General features: G+C 39.8%; 1 protein-coding gene across 1 annotated transcript in view; it reads left to right on the forward strand.

Annotated features, from left to right (window-relative positions):
- Positions 1 to 27,761, forward strand: part of grik4 (glutamate receptor, ionotropic, kainate 4) — a 240,088-nt gene that overhangs the window by 62,038 nt on the left and 150,289 nt on the right. Inside the window, exon 2 of the mRNA XM_044032697.1 lies at positions 1,675 to 1,883. The gene's annotated coding sequence lies outside the window, so the exon portion shown is untranslated. The remainder of the gene's footprint in view (positions 1 to 1,674; positions 1,884 to 27,761) is intronic.

Here is a 27,761-nt window from a genome sequence, read left to right on the forward strand (position 1 = left end):
CTTAGACTTAACAAGGTCACACAAACATGCAGTTGGATTGTAGCTCATGTGTGACTTGACACGTCCTGCATATGCTGTGACATAGTGGAGTGATTTTTTTTACCACACTGGCAAGTGATTAAGTTGATCTCAGGGGAGAAGTTTAATTCTCCTCTGAGTGAGGGTGCCATTAAAATGCAATGACATTAGATTAATGCTCATCTTGTAAGTGACATTCGCGTTCTCTTTTACTGTGGAAATTGTATTGCAATATTGCATGGTGACCCTTGTTTCTAATGCTGATCAGCTTTGCAAGTGTAAACGTGTCGCGTTACGAGGAGGGTTATCTGGAAGAGAAACGGACAAATGACAAAACAAGATTTAACTAATTATAGAATGTTGGATCCATGGCTGATCTCACCGAGGAAATGTGAAAAATGTAAATATTTGAACGCGTGAAAAGGTTTAATCCGAAATGTCTCCTTGCATTGTGAACAATTCATAATTCACATGTCATCACACGTCCATCTGTAGCACAATTAACCAAATAAAGTGGACTAAAAGGCCGACTGAGTTTCCTGTTAATGACCTTTCCTGTGGCAGCCCATCCTACTCAAATACGCTGTCATTGTAGAAAGCTCTCTCTCGCTCTCTCTCTTCCTAAAGTGAGTGCAAAGCAAATGCACTTTCTCTTCCTCACAAATGATATTAAGTAGAAAAGAGTAGCTGAGTACTGAGAACAATTATGGAGTGAAGATTAAAAGCAGTTTCCCTTCAGCGTTCTGTTTAGGGTTTTTTGTAAAAGCTTTAGTTGACCTGACCAAAGCAGGTGAATATCTGATGCAGGTGCATTCACGTTAATGTTCTGTAGCGCCCCAAGCATCTCAGAGCAGAACTTTGCATGATTTGTTCGCAAATTTTTTCACCGAGCGACTTCTCAGTCATTAGAATTTGGTGAGTGGTGAGTCAGAGGTATTTTTAATTGCTTTACTGGCAATATAAGGTCCTTTTAACACGTTATCTGGGCTTTACTTCTGTTTATAGTCCCATGCCATGCCTCTCTGCACACTCTAAAGTCACTTCACTGTCTGTCTTAGTGTAGCTACGACCTTAGTCACAAGATAGATGGCCACAACAGCCAGGCAGCATCTCTGAGTCTCATGGTCAGTGAGTCCCCTTCTCGGTGGGAGACTGGGAGACAGAAAACTCAGATCCACAACACAATCTGTGCCATGTAAGGACATTTTTGCTTTGAATGCACATCACGAAGCACTGCTGTTTAAAATGGGCGGCCTGACACTAGGTTAACTTTGCATTGCTCATCTTTCTTCTCTTCCATGCATTGAGCATTAATAAAAGTGTTTTTGCTTGAGACTTCTGGGTCTCTCTCAAAACTCCACGCAGCCGCTCACCAGATTGCCAGACTACAACAGCAGATACCTGACCAGTAATGTGATTTATAATGCAACACCGCTGTGCCGAAGTTGCTTTTAAAAATGTATAGTTTAGTTTCAGGACAGTATGCAGGGCAAATCATGACTTTATACATTTCCCCACATACACTCATAAATGTCTGATATTACTAAAACAATGATCAGTGTAAAATTGATTGTGCTCTATGGCGATGCTGTACGTCTACAGCTGTGCTTCATAAAATCCTACCGACCCACCTTTTTCTTTCTCTTCCTCTTACAGCGTCTGTACGGAGTGACGACTCAGTCTGCAGAGCCTGGATTGTGTGTATTTGAGTGCGTACACACACACACACACCTGTGTGTGAGAGCTGATACCACACTGTCTGTATGTGAGATGAGGAGAAGCTAAGTGGCTACCACGACCACCCCGATCAGACGGCTTCCTGTGATGTAAGATGGATTAGAGCCCCACGCTACAGGAGATCAAAGGTAGGGGAAGATATGTGGTAATCAGCCACCACTCGCCTGCGCCTGTTCACTGATGACAAGCAGAGAGGGGGGAATAATAGGATAGGATAAGGTCTTTGTGTCATTTGTGTGCTATAAAGTTACCTTCTTTTGTGTAGGAGAGTTGTGCAGGTAATTATCCATGCTGGCATCCACTTATCTATTATATTGATATGCTTGATACATTGAATTTAAAAGTTGTTAATGTCATATAATAATAATTAAGATTCATTTATCTTGCATGTCATAACTTTCTTTCTTTGTTATTTATTTTTGCAGTAATTAAAATAGGTGTAGACCCACTTTCCAAAGGTCCCTTACACTTGAGAGATGATGACATGGCGGAAATGGAATTTCTTTTTTAATAAAAATGACATTCTGCACAATTTCTGAAGCAAAGCAGAAATGCAAGAAACCCGGTTAGACACTGTTAGCACTGTAGTATGTGGGAACGGTTTTATTTTGTTGACATAGGGAGAATCTGTGTGTACAAGAATTTAATTTAAAAATGCCAACCATCCAGCACATCGCTGGTGAAGATCAGGACAGGCCTCTGAATCGTTGCCCACGTCTCCAATTTTGTCAGCGAGCTCCTGTGAGCTGGAGAAACGACTGAGCCAGGGAAAACACACTGGTTCGATTGTGATTAGTATGCTGTATCGCCCGCTCCGTCTATAAATAAAAGTGTCAGTGATGGCAACAAGTCCGGGGCTATTTCTCTCGGAGTTGTTTGGAAGTCATCCTGGAAAATGCAGGGAAATTGGTGAGTGAATTAGGAGCAGATGAGATTAGGACGTAATTGATCGGTGAATGATTTTGACATCACAAAACAGACCCTTGAACACAGACAACTGTATATTCAACCCAACAGTATAATAGCCTTCATATGTATACTGTACTTGTTGTAATTGAAGAACCAAGACGAAATTAGGTATCGCCAAATTAATATAATAATTACTTCATTAAATGGCCACAAAAGCTTCTTACTGGACTATGATTCAGCATAAACCATTAAAAAAAAATCATTTTTACCTTCTGAATGACAGCCATACTGTATTATTCGTCGTCATTAAACTCTTTTTTTTGCCTCAGTGATGCACACTATAAATCAGTAAAACTTTCATTATTTTTGTCACTTTATAGAAAAAAAAAGAAAAAGGGGGAAAAAAAAGAACCGTCCTGTTTTAGTTGCCAAGAAGGGCAAAACAAAGTCAGAGAACATATTTACTGCTGTGCCTGCACGAGTCCATTAGAATTGATGATGCAGTACTTTTAAAATATTGATAGAATTATGACAGTGATGATCAATCGTGTGTTTGCATATGGAGGAGAAATACACTGTAGATGGAATTTGAAAATTCCATCTCTTTTGTGAACTTGTGTCCTGTCAGCATGTTGCCAGTTGCAGGTCTGACTCTAATCTGACTCAGATTAATGTCACCTTTTATCCTACAACATAAAATCAGGCCGTCATTTTCAGCATTTTATTTTATGGCTATAGCTCTCAAAAGCTGCAGAGACATATTGTAGTTTTAGCACATTAGTATTTTTATTTTATTTTGAAGATTGTGTTGTGTAAAGGCTTTTCTCCACCTGCCACCTGCTGTGCTCTATTTAGATGGAAAATAGAAAGCATCACCAAAGCCATGAAGGCAAATACTGAGATGATTCAAAACATCAGCATCGGTTCTTTTTTTAGAATCAAACAGGTTGTTAGAACAGAATGTAATGCATAATTAATTTCCTATCCCCTTACCTTAACCTCAGCCATTACTTCTGAGTTGATAACAACTTTTACCCTCGCCCTTATCTTATTTAACCCTTAAAACACAGAGCATTTTGGCTGCTTTTATACATTACTATGTCAAAATCCTACAGAATATACAGAGGCTATAAGAATGTGCAATACAGAGTGTCTTATATCCTTTTTGTTTTGCTAAGTATTGATTATCACTAAAAATGCGATATAAAATGAATCATAACTTTGACTCAACAACACATATGGAGACGGAAAAAAACACACACACCCCCAGGATGTCCAGTTAGGAGTTGTGGATTATTCCCACGGCAATTTACCATGGGTGCACTTGCAGCACAGATCCATGCCGTGTGAGCACTAAGGGTTAAACCTCAGCACTATAAAACCAGGCCGTTCCCTTCACACAACCCTTTACAGTCAAGTGCATGGAGTGTATGCACATGCACATGCACATGCACACATACACTTATTTCACCTCTGTCATATGACAAACTTAAGTTGCCATAAAAAAAACCCTATCCTGTGAATACCAATCCCGAAACACAGTCTGCCGTATAAAGACAATTGAATTTCTCTGTGGCGTCAGTGCCCTACGAGAACTCCTGCTGAGCAAATTTGAATTTTTACTGACTTTGGCTCAAGGACAGTGGCGATAGCTTGCATTTTGCTTACAAGGTACACATATTGATTATCACTTTGGCGCAGATGATGTACGACTGCCCCTCGGTATGTGTCAACAGCAGCGTTCAGTGTTGCCACTGGGTAAATCCTTTTGCACAGCCTGAGTGGAGATGTCAAACTGATTCTGTTATGTCACACTCACTGGAACGATCACCACTGCACTTTGTTTGTCCCATCATGGATTCTCGAGCAACTGTTTCACTGTTTGGATTCAATTCTAATTTACCCCCTTAGCAGTAACAATGCATATTCAGTGAAGTTTTTTTTCCCCCCCCATCCTTTCGTGGTGGGTGTTTAGTTTGGAGCTGTGTGTGTGTGTGTGTGTGTGTGTGTGTGTGTGCACATGCATTTGAAAAAGTGTTTATATTCATACGTAAGCTGAATTCATGAGACTGCCTCGGTCTGCTCCTGTCATGTTGCCGCGGGGGCCACCTGCCTTTTTCCCGCTTCCTTTCCGGCTGCTCCTGAGAAGCTGAGATAATGCCCACCGATGTTTGTCTGCTCCCTGGCAGATTAAATGACTTTGGCAGACAGCTACAGTAAACTGGGGGCCAATGTAGAACTTGCTTCGGATAACTCTGGTGACCACAATGGTGCCGCCGCACGGCTAATTGCTCTTCAGAGGGAAGTGAGTGGGCCATTCTGGGAGATATCTGCTAATGTATTTGGAGTCGAAACATTAAATGATTCTGGAAAATCAAAGATAATTTCACTGATTCCCCTTTAGCTAATAATGACTGACAAGTAATCAGTAAACCATGATTGCATAAATGATGGGTGCAATTAAAGTCTGTGGGTCACCACCACCAGAGACATACAAATCTTTGTAAGTTATTTTGTCTGTTGCATTTCTCTCTGTATGGCATTTAAATGTTTTCTCTTTTGTTTTACATATTCAGGAGCAAGTTCATTTTAATACATGCAATTTCAAGGTTTCAGTAATTGACAATTTCCAAAATGACAACTCACAAAAAACACTTTTGTGGTTGTCAGTGCGTCAACAGTTAGTACAAATGGGGCTTATAGTTGTCATGTCTGTAACGTGAAAGTCCTTGAAGATGCACATTTTTTGCTAATGGAATCTTGATTGTTTTTTTTTACAGTGACATCCTTCGCTGCCGCTAATGAGTTTTTTTTTCAATGTAATTCACACATGTTTAAATATGATCAAATAGCAAATGCTGTCATAAGCGAGGACATCAAACGTAAATGACGCTGTCGATGTCATGTAAGTAGATGTGCTTTATTTTGGTATGCTTACTCCCACAGCCTCAGGCGGTGTCTTTAGGGTTGTGAGATTACAGCACGCAGTAGAAGTGCTTAATTAGGCCTTTTCTTCTTCTGTGAAAAACGTTGCGGGGACCTCTGGGACAGAAAATAACTGTACTTCTTCCTCAGCTGTTAGGCTTTGTGGGGAGTGTGAGAAACATACAAGAATGCTAAGTGGGTAAGATTGGTGTACGACCTGCATTAGGGCTGAACGGTTTTGAATGAATATCTAATTGTGATTATTTTGACAGAAACTGTGATTGTGAAGGTATGTAGAGTGGTCATTTTAACATCATTATTCTCATTTCCACGCAAGATTTCTGTGTGATGTTTGTGCAGATGTTTGTCTTCAGTCTGTAGAATAAGATGTGTATAATATTTGATCTGAAATGATATTTTGACACACATTTTGGCTTTTCACTAAAAGGCTGAGTTAAATAAGAGGTTACAGTAAAGTGTTAAAAGGTTAATGTGTTGAAGCAAAAAGGTCACAACAGAGAGAGAGAGTTAATGGTGAGAAAAGAGGGAGGTCAAGGAAGGAGGGTAAAAATGGATGACAAATGGATCATTGGATTTTTAGAACTTCTGTTCCCTTTACACAAACAAAGCTTAGTCCTGCGTGAGCCATTATACACTAAGGGCATTAAAAAAGCTTTTTATTCATTGTTATTTCAAACTTGGAGTGTTGGCTGGTCACTGTTGTTTTGCTCAGCTCTCTCATGTGGACAAATTGTTTAGTTTTTTCCTCTCTGTCTGATTGACTCGTGTTTGAGCAGGGCTGTTTAAATAGTTGTCTCAATATTTAAATGATGCTGTATGTTTGCGGCCCAACCAGCAGCAGAATATCACTTTCATTGCATCGCTCCCCGCACCATGTGGTAGACAGGACCTTGCTATGTGTCAGACAACTGTACTGGAAAATGAAACACAGTAAACCCTGGCTATGATTCACATGAAATTGAATACACGTGTGTGAGGAAGCGTACAAGGGATCTAAGGGTTTTGAAAGCTTTAAGGGTACAGCTTATGATGAGAGCTCAGACTGAATTGAACAGTACATATGTATATATATATATATATATGTATGTATATATATATATATATGTGTATATATATATATATTTATATATATGTATATATATATTTATATATATATTATTATTTTTTAATATATATAAAAAAACCCTGATATTGATTTAAGTCCTTTCAGTTAAAGTATTCGAGTTGGGTTGGTTTTTAGCTCAGTATTTTCATAAATATGCTTTACTTTACTGAAGAGATGGTGGAGAGACAACTAACCCAGCAGGTTGAGCTTGTTAGACTGTGATGATAGGAGCTTTGCATAAAACTTTCACTGACACAAACATTATTGTTCGTTAAAAATGGACCGAGCAGCAGTTCTTCACCGCTTTAACTGTGGCTACTGCACTGCATGTCCCACTGTGCAGCCTGCAAACATGGAGCAGTGATTTTTGTCAGCATTATTAACTGCTGTTGGCCTTTATCAAGGCACTGCAGTGCATAATTGGAAAATCCAAAACCATGAAACATAACCTCCATAAAGTCTTCTTTGCCACTTGCATCAGAGTTATTTATGAACACGCACTGTAATTTCTGTTATCTAGTCTTGGAAGTGTATAAAGGAGTCACTCTTACACTCTGTGGCACAAATCTGTCGTCGTAACTCACCGGTTTTGTTAGTTTTCTTTGAGTCGTATTTCTGTAAGTGTAGCCAATGGTCAGGTCTTGCGTTATTTACCATATTGCCTGTTGAATTGCAGTGACTGTCCTCTACAGGTCTCTGTCTGCAGTCACAAACGGAGAGAAGGACAGCTCAGTTGTTGCATGGGGAGGTGAAATAAGAGATAACAAAGAAAGGGAGAATTGAACTAAGGAGACATGAATGACTAAGGTGCACCACAAGAGAATAAGAGATAATTGGAAGATGAAGGGTTTTGGAGAAAGAGAAAAAAGGAGAATGAGACTGTCAAAGGATTCGGCAAATGGAACTTGGGCAAGGAGGGAGACATGGACCTCAGATACTGGAAACTACTGAGCCCTTGAAGTCCTGGATACCTTTTTTTCAATCTTGTGCACACAATGTGCCTCAAGAGTTAGAGCATTAAGAGTGTTTTAATATAACAATCTTAGGTGAAGTTGCGAGTGAATGGTGGTTTGTCTCTACACAGAAGGAAATCATTGAACGAGTGCAATAGTCAAAGTCACCTCAGCATCTCCAGATGAAATCCGTGTGAGAATGAAGGGCAGCAGCTGGTAGCGACGGTAGCCACGGCAGCTGGCTCCAGCGATGTGTGGTCAGGGGTGGTATTGTTTCAGGCATTGCGGATGCTCTGAAATCCCATTTACAAATTGGAAGGGCCACTGGTCACACTCACTCACAAACTGCTACTGTCACAGGCTAAGCTGGCTGATGGATGGGACCACTTCGCATGAAAGATCTAATGATAATGGGGCAGAGGAGGTCAGATCTGGATTATGACTGTTTGGTGGCATAAAGACAGTGATTCTGACAGTACTCTCTCAAGTTAATAAAACCACCGAGTTCCATTTGATTATGGGTGGTTATGGTTGGTTAGAGATTTTAATGGATGGAAAAAATTGGATGCACATCCTATTCCCTTCTGAAATGTCCAAAGGGTCCAATGACTGCACTTTGTATGCAGTACCTATTTAACGCCAGGTTAAAAATATTCAGTTTCTAACCTTGTTAGAGAATATCATCTGCATTTGTCAGCTGCGACACTAAGAGATCGTTAACTAATGACTTACCCTAATAACTGATTTCAGTTAAACAGTACAACCAGACAGAGCTTAGTGTGGATAGAGCAGTGAGATTGTATTTGATGTCTCTGTTTCTGAGGACAACACCGACTGTCAAAGATCTGTTTCTAGCTTTGGTACTGAAGGTTGTGCCATGCAGAGACTCTTTGTGGTGTTATGTGACTCTGGGGACACTCCTTGTTCATGATATATGTTGGAACACTTTATTCAGCATAGAGGGCCACATGGTCGGTGTAGTCATTAGCACTCCTGCCTTAACAGCAAGAAGACCCAGGTTTTACGAGCCAAAAACATGCAGATTTGAGGATTAGGCAAATTGGACACTCTAAATTGACGAGTGGATGGTTTATTGTCTCTATGTGGCCCTGTGATGGACTGGTGACCTGTCCAAGGTGGGTGAGAACATGAGTGAGTGATCAGCAGAAATTAATCCTTTATCAGTCTCGTAGGGGAAATTCCTTCTCTGCATTTAACTCATCCTCTACTATAAACAATCAATGTTTTTGGGTACATCACAAATTTCTTTTGTAAAATGTTAACATTAAACAGTGGCTCATTGGACAGTTGTTAACGTATATTTTTTTCCCAAATATTCAAGTAAATGGAGGAAACAAAGCAATTCAGTTAAAAACATAGTGTGGGGCGACTCTGTTTCATTTTTTTTTCTGTCCGCTGCCTCTCATGAAGCTTAAGACCCATGACATTTCAAAACTAATTGAAGCCCATTGCTTGTCTTTGGAACTACAACTTAATATTTCCCATCAATTTTACTTCCAGAAATCGCCTGCCTTTCGACAATCAAGGGGTGCATTTGTATTCACTCCTGTCTCAATCCATGGTGTACTGAATAACTTACGCTCTATAGTTCCATTCTCATTTGGATTTTAGTTTTCACTGAGCCGTGAACGGTTCTCCCATGACGGCGCAGGTAGAGAGCATCTGTGAGTGGCGAAGAGACAATTTGCCGTTGAGTAACCCCAGTGTTTGCATGTGAGTGACAGCTCCTTATCAGTGCTCCCGCTAGCTGATCAAAGTTGAGAGAGGGTCAGGCTGAATTAAAGACTAGCTAATTAAAATGTCCAGGGAACATGCCAGCCCTCATTTCATTTATCTCCCTCATCACAGTTGGGAAGAGAGGAAGAGGTGAGCCGTTGGAGAAGTGTGTTATCCCATGAGTTGAACTGTATCTGTTACTTTAAGATTATTATATTAAGATTATTTAACAGTCTCTCTGGGTGCTTGGGAAAATCAGGAATGTGGTGTGTGCTGTGTGGTTTTTTTCTCCCATTCCCAGGCATGCACACACAAATGTGTTATTGTTAGAATGAGACAAAGCATATGTTAATATTACAATTGCCATGTTATAATTATAAGTAGTAGTCATTTCAAAATTGTATGAGTATGAGATGGTATGAGTTTTATACATTTTCTACTTTGGTTTAGTAAATCTTCAATTCTAAAATTCCCAATAAAACGCTGCTCTCAGTTGTTTATCATGGATGACGGATCGTCTTTTACATGATTTCCGTATTCAGCCTCTGCATTAAAACCCCTTGAACTTTTCTCTATGGGACCGCAAAGAATGGTTTTTTTTCACTGCGATGAGTTCGGCGGTGGTTGGACAAATGCGGCGAAAATGTCACTTCCACGGAAGCTCAGCTTCTCTCTGAGTCAATAGAGAGCTGGGCTTCTGCATGGTGACTGGAGGAACTGTCTGAAAGGTGGAACCAGTTTTGGAGTTTGCATGTTTTCATTTTTGCAAGTCCAAAAAACATGCAATAAGGGGCTTGGGTAAATTGGACACTCTAAATTGACCATAGGTGAGAGTGTGAGAGTGGATGGTTGTTTGTCTATGTATGTGGTCCTGTGATGGACTGGCGAACTGTCCAGTGTGTACCCCGCCTATCGCCCTATGTCAGCTGAGATTGGTACAGTTCTCCCGTGACCCTTATGTGAAAGATAAAGCCGTAGAAGATGGATGAAAGTAACAATAACCAGTCAATTGGGAACTAACTGTAAAAAAAAAAAAGAGAAGTCGTTGAGAGCAACACAGCTGAAGTGTTGCTCTGAAGGTCCAGCAATCTGTTGTTAAGGCCATTAAATCGGCTCAGACCTCCAATAACATTATCATACGGAGGGGAACACCTTTATAATAAGATGTGGTGGGTTAAGGTTTGGCATAATTAAATGTTTAAATCTGGGGTTTTCCACCACTGAATAAGGTCACATGTCTGATGCTACAAACACACCCACATATAGCGCTGGTTACAGGCAAGTTCAATTGTGAGGATATTGCAGATATTGCCACACACATACATACAGTATATAGTGTAGGTGTAGGTGTGTGTGGTATGAGGTTGTCTTTTAATCAAAATGTGTGTGCATATTTTTGTGTACTTTCACACCTTACTTTTTCTTGTGAAAGTGTCTGTGAAAGTGACTGACACTGAGAGCAAATCAGCCTAATGAGATGCTATGCTGCTCTGTGGAAATGATTACCTCTGGGGAAGAGGCATTAGATTGATGAGGGCAATCTTTGCCTCTGTCCCTGAAATACACCAGCTCCTCCACCGACTCCGTGCCATTTAGACAGAGACAAGTCACTCCTTCTCAGCACAAATGACCCATAACGCTTCCACGGAGAGCTAAGGGGGGGGCACCTTCTGTGAAAAAAGAAAAGTGAACAATTGAATTTAATTACAATTGCGCTGCTTTTACTTCAGTTCTAAATATTATCAACACAGCTTGCCTCTACACATGCTGATTACCATGGTAACTTGGTGTTACCCCAGACTCCTGGGGTAATTCCTGAATCGATCTTTTACTGGTAGCTTTCTAAAATGTATTGTGAAAAGTATTTTTTCTGAAAACGCAGGCAGGGATGTGCACTAAAGATGTGTCGCACTACAGCAATTTAAAGCATGTTGTCCTCTTTCATTTGAATGCAGATTCATTGATAACTGAGGGTTATTGACGCAGGAAAGGATGACTATTGAATGTTCCATTTGCTACAGTTTGGCCCGGCCTCTTAAGGGTGATTGCCTCCATGAGGTTTACAGACCCATTACTCAGGACCTGGTTGATCGCTTCTCAGGTCAGCAGTGATCTGGGGGGGGGGCTCCTGGACTTGAATGCAGCAGCAGTTTAATAGCTCAGTGCACAAACCATGGACCCTGCAGATTGCAACAAAAGTAATCGTAGTTGCTTACCTGTGTACTTGCTCTGGAGTCCAACTTCAGACCGTGACAGTTTTGATCTCGGTTTTATATTTCAGCCCATGATTACTTTTTTAAACCCCCCGCACAAAACTCAGTGTTGTTATAGCAACTAGACTAGTTAATGGATATACTATAGGCATAATATTATGTAGAATTCAAACTGTATCACCGTTCTGTTTCTAGTAGGGATAAGCCAATCAATCCGTCTATCATTCGTTCATTCGTTCATCAAAATGAAATGAAAAATGAAAATACAAATGACCAACTGTTGATTTGATTTTCAAAATAAAAAAAAACAAAAAAAAAACGATAATGACGAGTGTTTCCCGTTTTGTCCTGTTTTGATTTTTTCATCCGAAATTGATCCGAAATTTGCTTATGCTTTTGTATGCTGGAATTAAGAGGGTGACTCTGAAGCCAGAAGACATGACCACGGAGAAAATATCTGTTATCTGTCATAAGTTAGAAAGATATTCACAGATTCGAACTTCTGCGATCAATAACAACTAAACGAAACCCTGCCGAAACACATGCAAGACATGTTTTGAATCATAGCGTAGACAATGAGCTACAGCCTCATTTTCATCAAAAAAAGAACGCCCGATAAAAGATATTAAAAAATATTTAATAACTACACCATAATACTGTGTAGTGTCGTCAAACTTTCTGTATTTTAACTGTGACATAAACTTTACTCTGGCTGGAGCTGTCTGGCTCTTGGGTGCACTCAGTGACACGGAGAGACGCTGTCTATGTTGTAGATGCCTTTTATAGTTTAATATGATTGGATAATAGTGGGAAGCAAGGATGTAGCATAGATCAACGATAACAGCCAATAGAGGTGGCTGAGATAAAGACTTGAATGAAGGTGCAAAGGAGAGTGAATGAAGTCATTCTTGTGATTGAACTTTTGCAAAGCTCCATTTACCAACTGCTCACTGTGAGCCGAGCATAAACAAAGCCATAAACAGCTGCTGTTGAAGAGCAAAATGACCCTGTCACTGTAGAATTTATCAAGTGGTTTTACTTGAGGACAATAACATGTTGTCCTGCTGCAGAACTTTACAAGCAATTAATGTGGTTTATGCCTCAATGCGACATGAAAACAGGTTGAATTCAACAGATATTTAATTTGAAGAATTTGCATGATTTGCTGCACACGTAACTGCAATAAGGCATCAAAGAGAATTGCTAATTTGTTCACTGCTTATAATTCAAACTCAATGTATGCACAATATACCACACAGTAGGACTGATAGATTTTGATTAAAGGTAGTTTATCATTTGAAAAAAAATATTTAAAATGATTACTGTGTGATATTTGTGCAGATCTGTGAGAAACAACGATGTTCTCTTCAGTCTGTAGAACAAGGTGTGTACAGATCAAGACAATGATACACATTTTGGCTTTAACAAATATTGTGCTGTATTTTTTTTTCATAATTAATTACACAGCTGTATCAGAGAAAATGGTTGTGTCTGTTTTTGACCTTTGGTGGCTCACTGTGAAGTTGAATCCTGCTGCTGTTGGCTTTTGCCGAAGAAATGGACACTTAGGCTGCCTGTGTTGAAGTGGTTTCTTCTCCCACAGTCCACAGGATCCCACTCAGCATGCTGATCCAGCTCTGGAGTGGATCCTTCGGGAGACAAGAAGCAGCGCTTTGAGGCAAAGGCTTAACTCTGTGATTCGATGTTTAACCTTTTGTCAAGTGTGGCTGTTCTCTATTGATACTTTGTACATGATTTGAAACATTCTGAGTTCATTTATATCAATATCTTTATCAAATATATATGCAAATGCAGTAATCTTTAAAGTAATCTTTAATATGCATCTTATCCATCCAGCTTCCCCAAAGATATGAGGTTAAAAGGTTACATGGATGATATTAACTGTCTCTAGATGTTGCACTAGAGGACCAGCTTCTTAGACCAAGTGCTTTCAGTCATCCCTTCTGTGGCAGTATTACTAAGCTTTTGTAAATGCTTTACTTAATTCAAACGTATTGCAATATCTATGTAATTATCACTGTTTATCTTTGGCAACTGTAGAGAGTTGTGATTTGGACAGATTAGTCCTAAACTTATTAGATTTGTTAAACTCTTGTATCGTCTACCTTGAGATAACCGCTCACATGGACAGTGCAGAACATGGGATGGTTCACAGGATTTTTAAATACACACTGGTCAGGGATAGACTGAATAATGTGTCTGATTTTCATTGGCGTGTGGGCCAGCTTTGTTATATCCATCATACCGAACAATTTCTAAGGGCCTGCTAGGTAGGATTGGCTATGTTTTTCAAAAATTGGATTCATGCGTGACTTTTTTGTGACATGACAAAAGCTTGTGTAACATGAAAGACTGACTATGTGACAAATAGGCATGCACTATATTCAAAGGTCACTTCTTGAAAAGAGTTGCTACTCAATGCAATGAATAGCAAAATGTAGTCATGTATAAAAGCTGCTGTTCACTTTTAAAATTTAAAAACACATATTTGTATCATTCTGCCAATTTCTATCTTCCATCAGCAGTGCTGTGCATTTTGTTCATCATTGACAGCTGGAGCCTTCTCACTCCTCCAGTTGATTTAGCCACTCTAAGATGGTGGCGACTGTCAGATTAGCTGTGGTGCACATTTTATGCTTCTGTTCAGACTTGAGAGTTACAAGACACAAGACACATGTCATTTCATAAAAGTAGCTCTTCATTCCCCTCTGGGGTTTTCCTGCCAAACAGTGCATGCACACACCGTACTCCCTAACTCCAAGGTTTAGATGAACAAAGATAAGTCAGATGTTACCTTTCTTCACTCTCTGTAACTCGTGTTGCCTTTCTCTGTGTTCAACGTGTTGGGTCTCTTTTATTCTCTTCTCCTCTCTCTCACCTAGGCAAACACACACACAGTGATCTGTTTTTAACCACCGGAACTATTTAAAAATAATATGTGCTCCCCAAAAAGTTATTATTTTCTACTTTGTTATGCACTTTTTAAAGGTTTCACTGTTGACAACGCATAGTGTAAGAAGCTAATAAACAGAGCTGGGAGGTCACAGTTGCTGAACAAGGTCATCTACAGTAAATCTGTTTAGAAAATAAAAAGTGCAGTTTAATTTATCACATATAGAAATGTATTGTGAAGCCCTTTAGCCCTGTTTGCATTGCACTGTGTCTAAACTTTTAATCTGACATAATGGATTATAACCATTACATTTGTTACACGGCGTCTTGGTTTAAAAACATGAAGGCATTAGCACTGCTCAACACAAGGTACATTAGCACAAAGACCTGCCATTAATTCATAGTGCTGAGGGGGTATCTAATCCTTTATTGAGTGTCTCCATTTATAACGTGTAGACGGAACATTGCTGAAAGCGACGGATGTCAGAAATGTTCCCATAACAACCAGCAGCAGATGAATGTTGAGCACGGTGCTTTGTTTAGATGCACCTGATGAACATGGACGTACAAATGTATTTCAACGCATGCTGTGAAAACACTCCTCTGGCTTTATAAACCACATGTTTGTGACTGTCTGTATTGCCAATCTATGGCAACTGCAATGCAGATTAATATTTTTATGTGATTACACTAGGCCACACAGTTGGTGTAGTGGTTAGCACTCTTGACTTTGCAGCAAGAAGACCTGGGTTTTGCGACCCGATTGGAACAAGGGCCTTTCTGCGTGGAGTTTGCATGTTTTCTCCAGGTTCTCCGACTGTGGATTAGGTAGGTTGGACATTCTAAATTGACTGTAGGTGACAGTGGATGGTTGTTTTTCTGTATGTGTCCCTGTGATGGACTGACCCCGCCTTTCACCCTATGTCAGCTGAGACTGGCACGGCACCAACCAAAACCAACCCCCGAAAAAAATAACAAAACAATGATAGTGGAGTTAAATTGCAATTTTGATTGTTTGACTGAATTAAATTTTTTTTGAAACAAATACAAATTCAGTCAATTATTGCAGTCACTTTGTTGCCACTCATTGTTACAACAACTTAAGTTGAAGATGAACAAACAAACTACATCTCAAAAAAACTACACTCACAGTCGTGTTAGAGATCTTTCCTTAATTTGTTCACAAGCTATTTGAAACATGTCACAAAACCCAATTTATTGTTTTTATACTACTTACACTTTGGTGTGTTTTTACACATTTTGCACCTTTTATCAGATACAAATCCACTTGCTTCTTTGTTTTTGAGAACACCAGTTAAATTCCACATCAAGATTTGAACATAGCATCTGGCTATTAACTTCAACTTCAAATAATTGGATTTGGCATGTCCAATCTAGACCCAATTTAAAAACGGACTGATATGTTATCTCTCCTCTGAGTGCATGTCAGGCTGCCGCTGACCTTCAGACGTGAAAAACTGTGTGAAAGTTTGGTCAGAAGGGTTGCCATTTATAGACCAAAGAAATAACCTGAAAGGAAATTAGGTCATAACAGTAGAGTGTGGGAGGATAGAGGGATACAGGACATGAGGAGAAGTCGTAGTGTCCGTGCGGCAAACAAACTCCACTATCTTTGTCCCTCCATCTCCGCGTAATTGCACCCCTGCCTTCTTTTTCACACATACTTGATTTATCCTCCCGGCTGTGAGTCTCACCAACGCAGCGCCATCTTCAGGTCCCACCTGCTCCCCTGATGTTGCTCCTTCTCCAATCAATGTGACAGCAGCATTTCCAAGGGAACTAACGCTGGAGCTGCTATCTTACACCCTACACACACACAGAATTAAATGTTATCACAAGCACACACAGAAAAGTAGATCCCTTTGCTGTATCTCTGCTGACAACTGCAGTAACCGTAGTAGTTGCTCAGTTGTGCCAACAGTGACGTAAAAATAATGAAAAAAAGAAGCACATCAGAGATGTGGAGACTTTTTAGGATGGGGCAGGGCAGCGGGAAATAAAGGCATCAACCTAATACTGAAGGTGGGGAGATGGAAGGATGTTAAGGACCGGATATTACTACCAGAATTGGAGTGGCCGTCTCTCCGGGGTTTTAAACTGGAGCTTGAGTGAGGCTGATTGAATAGGTATGTGCCTTGTTGCAAACAGGCTCCCTGCGAGTTAGATAAGGTTGTGGTTGCAGATGGATGACTTGGGTTTGAGGAGCGTGCAGGGACGGACTGTAAAATATTGCACACACATGTATAATCCTGGCCTTTCTGCATGGAGTCTGCATGTTGTCCCCGTGTGAGATTTGTGGATTGGGTAAATTGGACACTCTAGATGGACCATATGAGTGTGGGAATGGATGGTTGTTTGTCTCGATGTGGCCCTGCGATGGAAAGTCGACTGTATCCATGGCCTCAACGCAACAGGAAGTAGAGCCATTTTGAATTTTGTACTAGACCCATCAAAGGCAAAAAGTTGTCTATAGGTTTGACGGACTCCAAAGGGCAAACAAAAAAAGATTACCATTGTGCTGCATTTGCAAACGTTTATTGAAAAAAAAAATTAAAGAGCACTTATTAAATGTATTACTTCTGAAGACATTAACCCTTTTCCTAGAAACCTCAACAACAACAGTACGTGATTACTGTAGTCTGTTCCCACATCACTTGTCAGTACTACAGTCAAATGTTTCATTCTTTTAGAACTAGTTTGGCTCACATGCACCACATTTACATAGTCAGAGTTTCTACCATTCTTTTTCAACAGATTCTCATGCAGAATTCTGTGCTTCAGAGACGCCGAGACCATGTCAGGTTGAGAAAATGAGCGTTCCATTATTTATGCTCCCCTCACTAACTTTATGATGCTGTTAGGTGATCACGCTGTTGTCCTCTGTCTCCTTTTATTAGCTGCGGTGCACCGCTGCATTTTAATGGATACGTCAAAGAAGGAAAGTTTCCTTTTGGCAATGTAGCAAAGTTTCAGAGCTTCCCTCAAAACAAAAGGCTGGGTGATGCACGTTAGAAGATGATAGCACAGTTTTAATTAGCTAGTTTGTCTGCCTGCCAGATTCCAACTCTGAACATGAAACATTCTACCAGCCAAACATTTTAGACCAGTTTAGTCTAACAGCTATAATAGCTGAATATATTTATAGTCATTTTGCTATAGCGGCCTTTGTTATTTTCATTTCAATATGCACTTTTTTGTGTGTTCTTTTTAAAGTGTTAACGTTTGCCCATATCTAACTTTGTAGCTATCAAATAAGGTAAGTACAGCATTTGCTTAGTGAATACTTACATACTGCTCTGTTTTGCTCACTTTGTTTACACTTGGGGCTTCACCTGAGGGCAGGATAGTCACTGCACACATGGACCAGGGCCTTCTATTTTAGGTCAGACACTTATTTATGCTGTGGCTTGTGTCCATTTATCCTTTATTTATCAACACAAGAGTAAAAATACATTTCCTACTTACTTCCAACTTCCTGTTCTTGAAACATCCTGACGTTTGAACTAATCCACTAAATACTTTTGTGATCCAGTGCATTATATCTTTCATAACTGTGTCTGTAATAAACAGCTACTACTTTGTTCCATGTCATTGTGTAAGTAGCGTCAACTGCAAATGTCCTGTAGACAAAACTATAGAAAATAGTGATCATAATCATAAACCAGTAGGTAGTGACATAGATTGCAGTCTTTTAGTATGTTATTATACGTTTTTCAATATGGTAATCACAGGTGTTCATTTCGTTGCAAGCCGCTGGCAGTTCACCTCACGGCTGAAAGCAAGAGTGGCATTATTTTTCACCAAAACTCAGTGCTGCAAATAGTTTAAATCACTTTCATTTAAACTGTGCTTCGGCTCCATGTCACATGGCATGTACGGACATGCAACACAATACAGTAAATACTGTATATTCAAAGCTAACAAGCAGGCTCTCTGGATTATAATGGTGTCATAGCATGAGCCTTTCCATTTGTCCCTCGTCAAAGTGCGAAAGAGCAGTGACCTTTGCTCGTCGCGTTTTCTCGGCTGCAAAGCAAACATCAATATTGAACGTGTCTGCTGTTGAAAGCTTGCCCCGTCGGTATCTATCATATTAACTCCAATTTTGGGACCATTGTTCATTTCAAATATCAGCTTCGGAAAGCTGATGAAGAAACCCCCAACAAACGCCTAATAATGATGCTGCTGATGAAAAGCATGAGTACAAATTCTCTCAGCATGTCTTAATACCACGCTTGGGCAGTGTTGACTTGCCACGGTTGCCATGGTTCTCTAATGACATTGCGAATGGAATTCATTTTTTATTTATTTCATAATCCTGTGTTTCTGCTGTGACACCGGCAAATGCCAAAGGGGAGTAGAAGACAAAAGGACAATAAAAAAAAGTGCATGATTAGAATGGCTAATTTCTACCGGTCTCTTGGTTAATGGAGGATATGTTATTGCGTTTTTTATTTTATTTCATATACAGGGTTTACCTTTTGTCTGTCACCACTGACAGATGTCAAACATTACGTGATTGATTACGCAGTCTCCCCACTGTCTGGGTTGCTTGGCAGAGTGACTCATTATTTGCAGATGATGAATCCTTATGACTTTGGTGACTCACACATTTTACATCGAACACCACCAAGAAGTTCAGTACGACGGAGTATTAGGGCCAATAAAATAAAATAATGATACAAAATCTTGTAATACTACAACTTCATTCTCTTAATATTACAACTCGTAATATTATGAAAATATTGTTTGTGGCCCTAACTCTCCGTGGTAGTTTGTTAAAATATTTTGATGTGCCATTTTCCTCTCATCTCAGCCGCTTCTTTTTCTTGTTGCTGACTGAGGGATTTTCTTCTCATTTGTGTCTGTTTATGGATTCTTTATCTCCTCTGTAATTCAACCACCTTTTTTTTTTCCTTTTGTGTTATTTTAGATCGACTGGGGAAGGCGATGTAGCAAAAATAAATAGCCCTACATGCAGAAAGCTATATGTGCAAACTCCCACATTCTGTGGTAACATAGTGTTTGAAGTGGGACTCGAGTTGGACACCTCTGAACAGTGTGTAAGCTGCTATCCCACACAGCACATCGCTGCTCCCTCAGATCCACATTTCAGCCTTGTCCCCTGTGGCCGAAGCTTAGAGGGAATGCAGAACAGTTATGTTTTTGATGTAGAAATGTCAAAGCTTACAGTTTGGTTTGACAGACAAAGAGCGACTCGTTTAGCAATGTATCTACGACCTCTTTCAACCATATCTGTTGCATTTCTCATCCAAACTACATCAAAGTCAGCACGGCGCACGCCGGTGCCCTTAGTAACTCAAATTAGAAGCCTGTCAGGCAACCCATTGGACAGTTTTGTGACGAACAGTCAGACAGATGTCCCTAGGTGTTGTTATGGATTGTTCTCATTGAACCTTCCCCCCTTTATTTCCAAGTCTAACTCCTGTACACCTTAAACACTAAACGTCATGGTGCTCCAAACGGAGTCCTTTTTCAAAATGAACTTGCAAGTTCAGCAATTCAGTGTCGCTGTTCTTTTTCAATTTCCTCACATGTATAACAAATTAATAATTGTCACTACGGTGACGGTGCAAATGTAACGCTTTAGTGCGAGAATCATTTCAGTTCATTCTACATTGTGTTGTTGGAGGCAGTGGATTGCAGTTAAATTATAGATCCGATATTTATAGCCCCTTACAAAGTTTTTCTAGTCCTCTATAACTTTGCAGGACATGATTTAGGCTACCTGCGAGACATCCATTTAATTAAAGTACACGCAGCAAATTGAAATACTGTTTAAATGGGCTCATATTTCAAATGGTCTTATTCTGGAGGGACTCTATTATACACATAATGGCCCAGAGGTTTCCATGTATGTCAAGTTTGGACATACGTGGGACATAGATGTATATTAATGGACACATGAACAAACAGTTGCATGAAAAATGTGTAATTTTCATAACTGGAACTATTTTTTGTTTAATTGTGTAATGGGTATAAACACAGGTTTTACTGTGTATTGTTTTGTCTAATGGAAACAGTAAATGTACTAATGGTACAGTAAATGTTCTGATGTATTAACAAACCTTTAATGAGTTTAACTCTTACAACGTTGTGTATGTAATACTCAAACATCTCTTGAATACGCCTGGTGTGATGGAGCAGATATTTCTCAACGTGAAATAGACGGACAAACACAGGTTTTACCAGGAATATTAATTAGTTAATTAATTAATTCCACTCCAGTTTTAAGAGAGCTAGGGCCGTGCTATTCAAGTGTCAGGGTATTTCACACTAAATACTTGACATTTGAACTATTAAAACTGTTTTATTTCTTGAATCAAAATCTATCCATCTACCATTCATCTAGATGTGTCTAGATATATCTATTGTGTATGTGAATATAACTTTATATTTTACTTCTATTATTTTTATTAATAGCTAAATAAATTACTGCAAATTCATTTTATTACATTTTCTTTTATTAGACGTTAATAAGGGAAGTGAACAGTTGACGCCAGATTCTATTTTAAAACAATGTCTGACAACAAAATAATCACAAACACACTGTATGTGTGTGCTGTCAGTGCTAGTCCTCATAAAGACATAAAGTACACGTCTGTGTTTTTTTAAATGTGCTTAAATGTGTGTGTCTTTGCACACAGGCCTGTCCGCATGTATATGTCTGTGAGGAGGCATATTGCATATAATGTACGCTTGTGTGGGTGAGATTGGAAGAAGGGGGCAGGGAGTGATGCAGGTCATTGAAATGTAGACAAGCATTCAGCGAGATGCTGCAGAAATCAATCTGCAGCAGATGGAGAGATCACCGCTCTCATGGCATCCTCACCTTCTTATTGCTGCACTACCCCATGGGATATTCAAGATGCCTCGCCGCGATAATGAGTGAAACATACATTCACAGAGATGCTTTTTTCATGCAGAAAACTAAGAAATCAGGTTTCTAGGTTTTATTGGAAATTGTTATATTTTTTTAGGGACATTTCATATAAAGTTTGGCTGCGATAATCTAAAAATCAACTTCAGATAAATGTTGCATTGCCTTGAAAAGATTCTGATTTTCCAACGCCCCATTATGAGACATGAATAGTACTAACTTTTACATCAGTCAATATTGTCTCTGGTCATTGTTCTTGATTTTGAAATGAGGGGATATGGACGTCCTTGAGATGAGCACATGATTTCTAATTATACCCATTGACAAAATAATTATGCCTTATTGTGATAGCTAAGTGGCTTTTGACATCACCAGTTATATAATTGGTGAACATGCATTATGTGTGTGTGGATTCCTTTTGAAAGCGGGCTTGATATGTTTATATTAATATAAATATGTAACACAGCCTTTCCTAACAGCACACTGATTTTCATTTTTGACTTTTTTTGAAGGTCGGACCTGGTTACCTTTTTGTTATTTGATATTTCACTTCAATTTCACAGATGCATTTTTCAGAACCAACTGTTTCTCTCTCACTCACTCACTCACTCACTCACTCACTCACTCACACCTTTCCAGTGGTCATTTTAGTAGCTGAGTGACAGTCAGTTTTCCCAGACACTGATGTCTCATTATCTGTCTTCCCGTCAACACAGCTCAAAAAATACTGATAAATGTTCCAAACAGCCAGGGTTTTATTTTGAATGAGCTTGCCCACTCATCATGATGAATTGGATTTTAATTGCCAGACTGTTTTGTTAATGTCAATATGATATATTAAAGGGCCCCAGCCCACTCACACACTGGCATATTTCTTTTCTTTTCTGCAGATGCTGGAGCAATAACGCTGTATTTGATTTGAACTCCTATTCTCCTTCCCTTATATGTGCTTTCTATGTGACACCATATCGCAAGTCCCAGTGAGAATACAGTGCCATATATGCGATGGCTTTCTTCTGTGAACAAAATAAATTGTCTTGTAGGGAACTGTAATGTCATGTTACTCCTCTTTTTCTCCTCTAAAGTGATACCTAATAAAGAGGCTGCAGCGGCTGTGAATTCCCCTGTTGCAGTGTGATAGCACAGTGCCTCTGCGGGAAAAGGCTCTGATAGACGAAGCGTGTTCAACCCCTGGAGAGTTTGGGACCAACAAACAGTCAGATATAGTATGTGCAGGCAGCCACACTGACGCACACAAATACACAAATCCTATCTTTCTACGAAAAAAAACATTCTATTGAAATGGTAAGGAAAGATTTCACCCTTGGCTACTGCTATTGCAGAAAGATGAAGTCGGCAGCTTAAGTTGTGCTCAATTAATATGTAGAGCACAGCAAACAGTCTGTCTTCTTCTGCAGCATAACTGTGCTTTAGTATGTTCTCTGCCTTTTATCATGTGTGTACATTCTTGGACACAAACTGCTTAAACACGCGGTTCAACGCGCACTAATTGGCAAGGGTTTTCAATGATGTTGTGGCAGCAAAAAAAAGAGCACCCAGTAAAATGATATCGTAGCTGATTTGCAATTTACAATCAAGACTAACGAAATAATAAGAAAAACTATAATTGAAAAAAACCTTTTTGTTCACTGAAATAAAAATAAAGACGATAACTAAAATTGTCTGTTTATAAAAGTAACTAATGCTCACTAAAATTGCAGCGAAAATGTGCCTAGTTTTCATCTTTGTAAGTTCATTCATAGAGTTTGCATGTTCTGTGTGTGTGTGTGTGTGTGTGGGGTTTCTCTGGGTTCTCCAGTTTCCTCCCACATTCCAAAAACATGCAATATGGGGATTAGATAAATTGGTCACTCTAAATGATCCGTCTCAGTGTGAATGTGCGAGTGAATCTATATGTGGCCCGACGATGTGACCCCACCTATCGCCCTGTGTCAGCCAACATTGGCACAGCTCCCCCCCGCAACCCTCATGTGGAGGGATAAGGCGGTAGAAAATGGAAGGATGGATTATAACCTTGTTTACAATGTATGCGTGATATTGGCTATGACTCCATTGCTGTAAAATATGAAGCACAGTTAACTCGAGGCTGTCGGAGGAAACAGGTATTTGAACAGCTACAGCTAAGGACAACAAGAGGATTGCACCTCCCAAAATGTATTCATCCACCAGCCTGCAGGTTCAATTACCATCTCATTTCATCTAATGATTTCTGAGTGTTGACAGTCCTAAAAAAAGGGAGAACTCATTAGATACAATTTTTATCATGTGTTGCCAAATATTGAATGCGGTCACAGAATAAATTCAAGGCTATGAAGTCCACCCCATGATTGTCCGTTACACAAGTGGCTTGCTAATGCCAGCCTGCAGTCTCAGGAAAGTAATCCACACCACTATCTGCTTTTGGTCTCACAAGGCCTTCATGCCAATGTGACAGGGTTTGATCTGCAGCATAAGAAGACAAAAAAACAGTCATTTAACCGAGCACTGAATTCACCGCCATTCAGAAAAGATAACCATGAATAGATTCAAGGTTTCATAAAAAATGGCTATGAAAACAAATAGATTTAAAAATCTGAAGGCTCTCCGCTGTCCAAGGACCCTCATTCAGGATCAAATAGAAAGATTTTACTTTAAAATCCTTCCTCTGAAAACATAGACCAAACAGTGGAGCCTGGCAGAAGGCAGAAATAGTGACTGTGAGGAGGTGTGGAAGTGAGGCAGAAAGAAGTAGAGATGGAGAGCCGCAGTGAGTATGTGGCACCCACACAGCTCATCTTGGCTTAGCCTACAATGCATTAGCTCGAAGGCTAAGGCCTTTTTGTATGAAATCTCGTAGGAAGGGACAGATCAAAGTAGGGCAAGGGGCCACAACACAGCTTGTACACGTTCTGAAGCAGTACCACACATTTATGCGTGAAACAAAAAGAGATGTGCACTCTTGCTCCTTTGGCTCCGATATTGATTGCTTTGAATTTCTTTCCTCGTGTCCTCCAGTTTCAGCGTCCCCATAGTAAAGGCCCGTCTTCACCGGCAAAGCATTTAGCATTTGGAAAAGTCATTCCCAGCCTGCGGCCGAATTATGTGCACAATAAACGAGAAGACACGGTATACATGCTTTTATAACCAACGCTAAATTGTGATTTCTTTGAATATTGTTTTTTTAGCGTTGCATTGCAAAACTAACTTGTACTCTTGGAGAATAAAAACCACAGAACAAGATTTTTTTTTTTTTTAACATTTTACAGAGAATTAAGAGCTGTTTAATTTTCCTGTTATGATATTGTGGAAAGGTAATGATGATTATAGTCACTGACTTTGCTCCTCAATCTGGAACAGTTTGGTACTTATGCTTACTTTACCATCTGGAAAATCTGGCAAATGTGCTCCACAATCTGACAGTGGTTTCTCCATTCTCCATATGCCTGCCTTACTCAAGCTGTGTGTGTGTCTGTGTGTGTGTGTGTGTGTGTGTGTGTGTGTGTGTGTGTGTGTGTGTGTGTGTGTGTGTGTGTGTCTGTCTCTCTCTGTGTAGTGTAGTCTACAGTACACTTGGTCCATAAGCCACACATTACCCTGGCTCTGTTCCCCACTCCACTGTCTGTGGAGTGGGCAACGCTACACCCCTTAAGCATGTAATTCACTTGTAAATACACACACACACACATATATGAGACTTTTCATGTAGCCCAAGTATCAGGTCAAAATTCCAGTGTTTTGTCGCGACGAACATACCCATAGGTTTTGTTAGTTAGGTTATGTTAGAAGTTATGTTTGTTTGTGACTGTTTGATCTCAACGTTAACTAACCCCGGCAAGGTATCCCTTCTCTGTCCTTTACTAGGGAAATTCATATTGCATCATTTACTTCAACATTTGGTTCCTAGTGTGTTTCAGAAATAGTTGATTTTTTTAGTACATTTCATTACCAACAAAAAAAATTTCATTCAATTACTTTTTTTTTATATAATTGCAGCATACTAAATGGCAGACTTTGACAGCTGGGTTTTTAGGGTCAAGGACGTTTGTAATATTGATTGATCCAAAAGAGTCACTGTGCAATTTGTGTAAGCGTTTGTCTCCGGGGAATTCATTTGTACACACATGTGCATTGGTCTCTGCTATAGATGGTTTCTTTTGTGTATCATAGCCTCCGCCTTCATCTCATCTGGACCCTGACAAACATTAGGGTGAGAAAACATGTCATATCTAATGATTCATGTCTTTTGTCTTTCTCATCTTTCTCACTTTGTCAATCTCGCCATCAATCTGTCTCTGTCTTGTGTCAGGCTGGCGTGCGTATGTGCGCGTGTGTGCGCGTGTGTGCGCGTGTGTGTGTGCGTGTTGTGGGGACCTAAATCTGTTCACACAGTCACATTATGGGGACTTGTTATATTTTAAGGTGAAGACGTGTGTATGTTCAGGATGAAGTTAGGCCAGTAGTAGTTATGGTGATAGTTAGATTAAGTTTCCAGGAAATGAATGGAAGTCATTTGAAGTCATGGAAACCAGACTGTGTGTGTGTGTGTGTGTGTGTGTGTGTGTGTGTGTGTGTGTGTGTGTGTGTGTGTGTGTGTGTGTGTGTGTGTGTGTGTGTGTTGTGTGTGTGCGTGTGTGAGTACTGGCCATTGCTCATGTGCAGCATGTGTGTGGGTTTGAGTCCTGTCACTTAACGACTCTACAGGGCTCTTCAATATGCCCAGCGGTCAGGATGATTGGTGGGCCACATAGAGCATATTGACCTATGCGAGGGATCTGTTTGCCTTTAGAAAACTGCTACATGGACCCTTCATTCAAACGTTGTTGTTCTGCATTTAGCAACGGCTACACTGACATTTAAATGTACAGAATGGAAAATAACCGCTCATTATTGTCATCGCTATTGTATTAAATTTCCCATCATGTCTTTTTGTTCTAAAGGTGGAATAGCATGGCTCGATATTGATAGAACACAAGTGAATTTAAAATGAATCAATGATGTAGCATCAACAGTTGCCTAGCAACTACTTTCCAGCATTTTTTATGAGAAAATATTGTAACCTCCAGACACTTTAATGCTTAATGTATAACTGTATAGCAGCATCTCTGAATCCACAATGTAGGCTATGTATCCTTATTACAGTGAAGATTATAGCAAACATATACGTGCCCTTTCTTTTTCCTGTTAAGGGAAAATGCAAATGAGTGGGTAAAGCCCTGACGTTAACGGCTCTAGAACAAATGGAGACGCAGAGGTGAAATTACTTGTGCTACAACACACAAAGAAGAAGAAAGAAAGAAAGAAAGAAAGGAAATTATTTTTCTCTCTCTGCATTGACATAAGGCAGTTGTCCCCATAAAGAACAATGTTAAGATGATTGTCTCTCTGGCTGGATTTCTCAAGGCTGAGAAATGCAGGGATGTAGTGGACTCACTCTTGTTACTCTAATACTTTTAATTTTCTTCTGTCTTTATTGTTTTTACCAAACCAGTCCAGACCCTTTTTGTAAAGGGTTGGCAGACTCTACATGTAAGGGTCTGTTATTATTAGCAGTTATTCTGAGTTTGTTAGAAAGTCGGCAGCAGTGCTCAGACTAGTCATTGTTTTGTGTCTGACTCAGACAAAGGTTTTGGTAACAGTTATATTTAAACTGAAATTGAAATGTTTGGTCCAGTCACACCAGTCATCCAAACATTGCCTTTCTTTGTATTTGTAAAAGGCCAAATTCAGATTACACACGCACTCAGCTTCAAGGTTGTTGACCAGAACCAGCAAAGTCAGTTAACAACGGTGGAAAGTGCTATTCTCAGTGGCTAAATGTTGTGGGCTGGGTGCTCTGAGCTTTCCTTTACAGAGTAGATCAGTAAATGTGCATGTTATTTTACCAATCTCCCAGTTCGGTCTCACAAACGTGACATTTTCTGTTGTCAATGATGACACATACAAAGTAGGTTTTTGTGTGCATGAACCATCAAATCGGATTTGTAATCAATCAGATTTGTCTCGGAGTTAAACACGGTGGCTGGTAATCTGAATGTAGCCAAACTCAGGCACCGCCTCTCGCGTTCACTGTCGTAAACAACAACCGACAACCATGGCTACTGGATTTTTATTCTGCGGTAATATTATTTATAATCAGATCAAGATGTCAACAAACAGTAAAATTTGCAGCTCTCAATTTTAAGAGTTTAATTGACTGTGAGGCTCTGTCTCTCAGACTGTTTTATGCCAGGTGCTTTATACCCCATTGAAAGCTGTTGGCCCGTGATGTTCTGTCAAGAATGTTGTAGTTTCCTCTCTGGGCTGTTGTC

The sequence above is a fragment of the Solea senegalensis genome, linkage group LG8 (assembly GCF_019176455.1).
Source record: "Solea senegalensis isolate Sse05_10M linkage group LG8, IFAPA_SoseM_1, whole genome shotgun sequence".
NCBI lineage: Eukaryota > Metazoa > Chordata > Actinopteri > Pleuronectiformes > Soleidae > Solea > Solea senegalensis.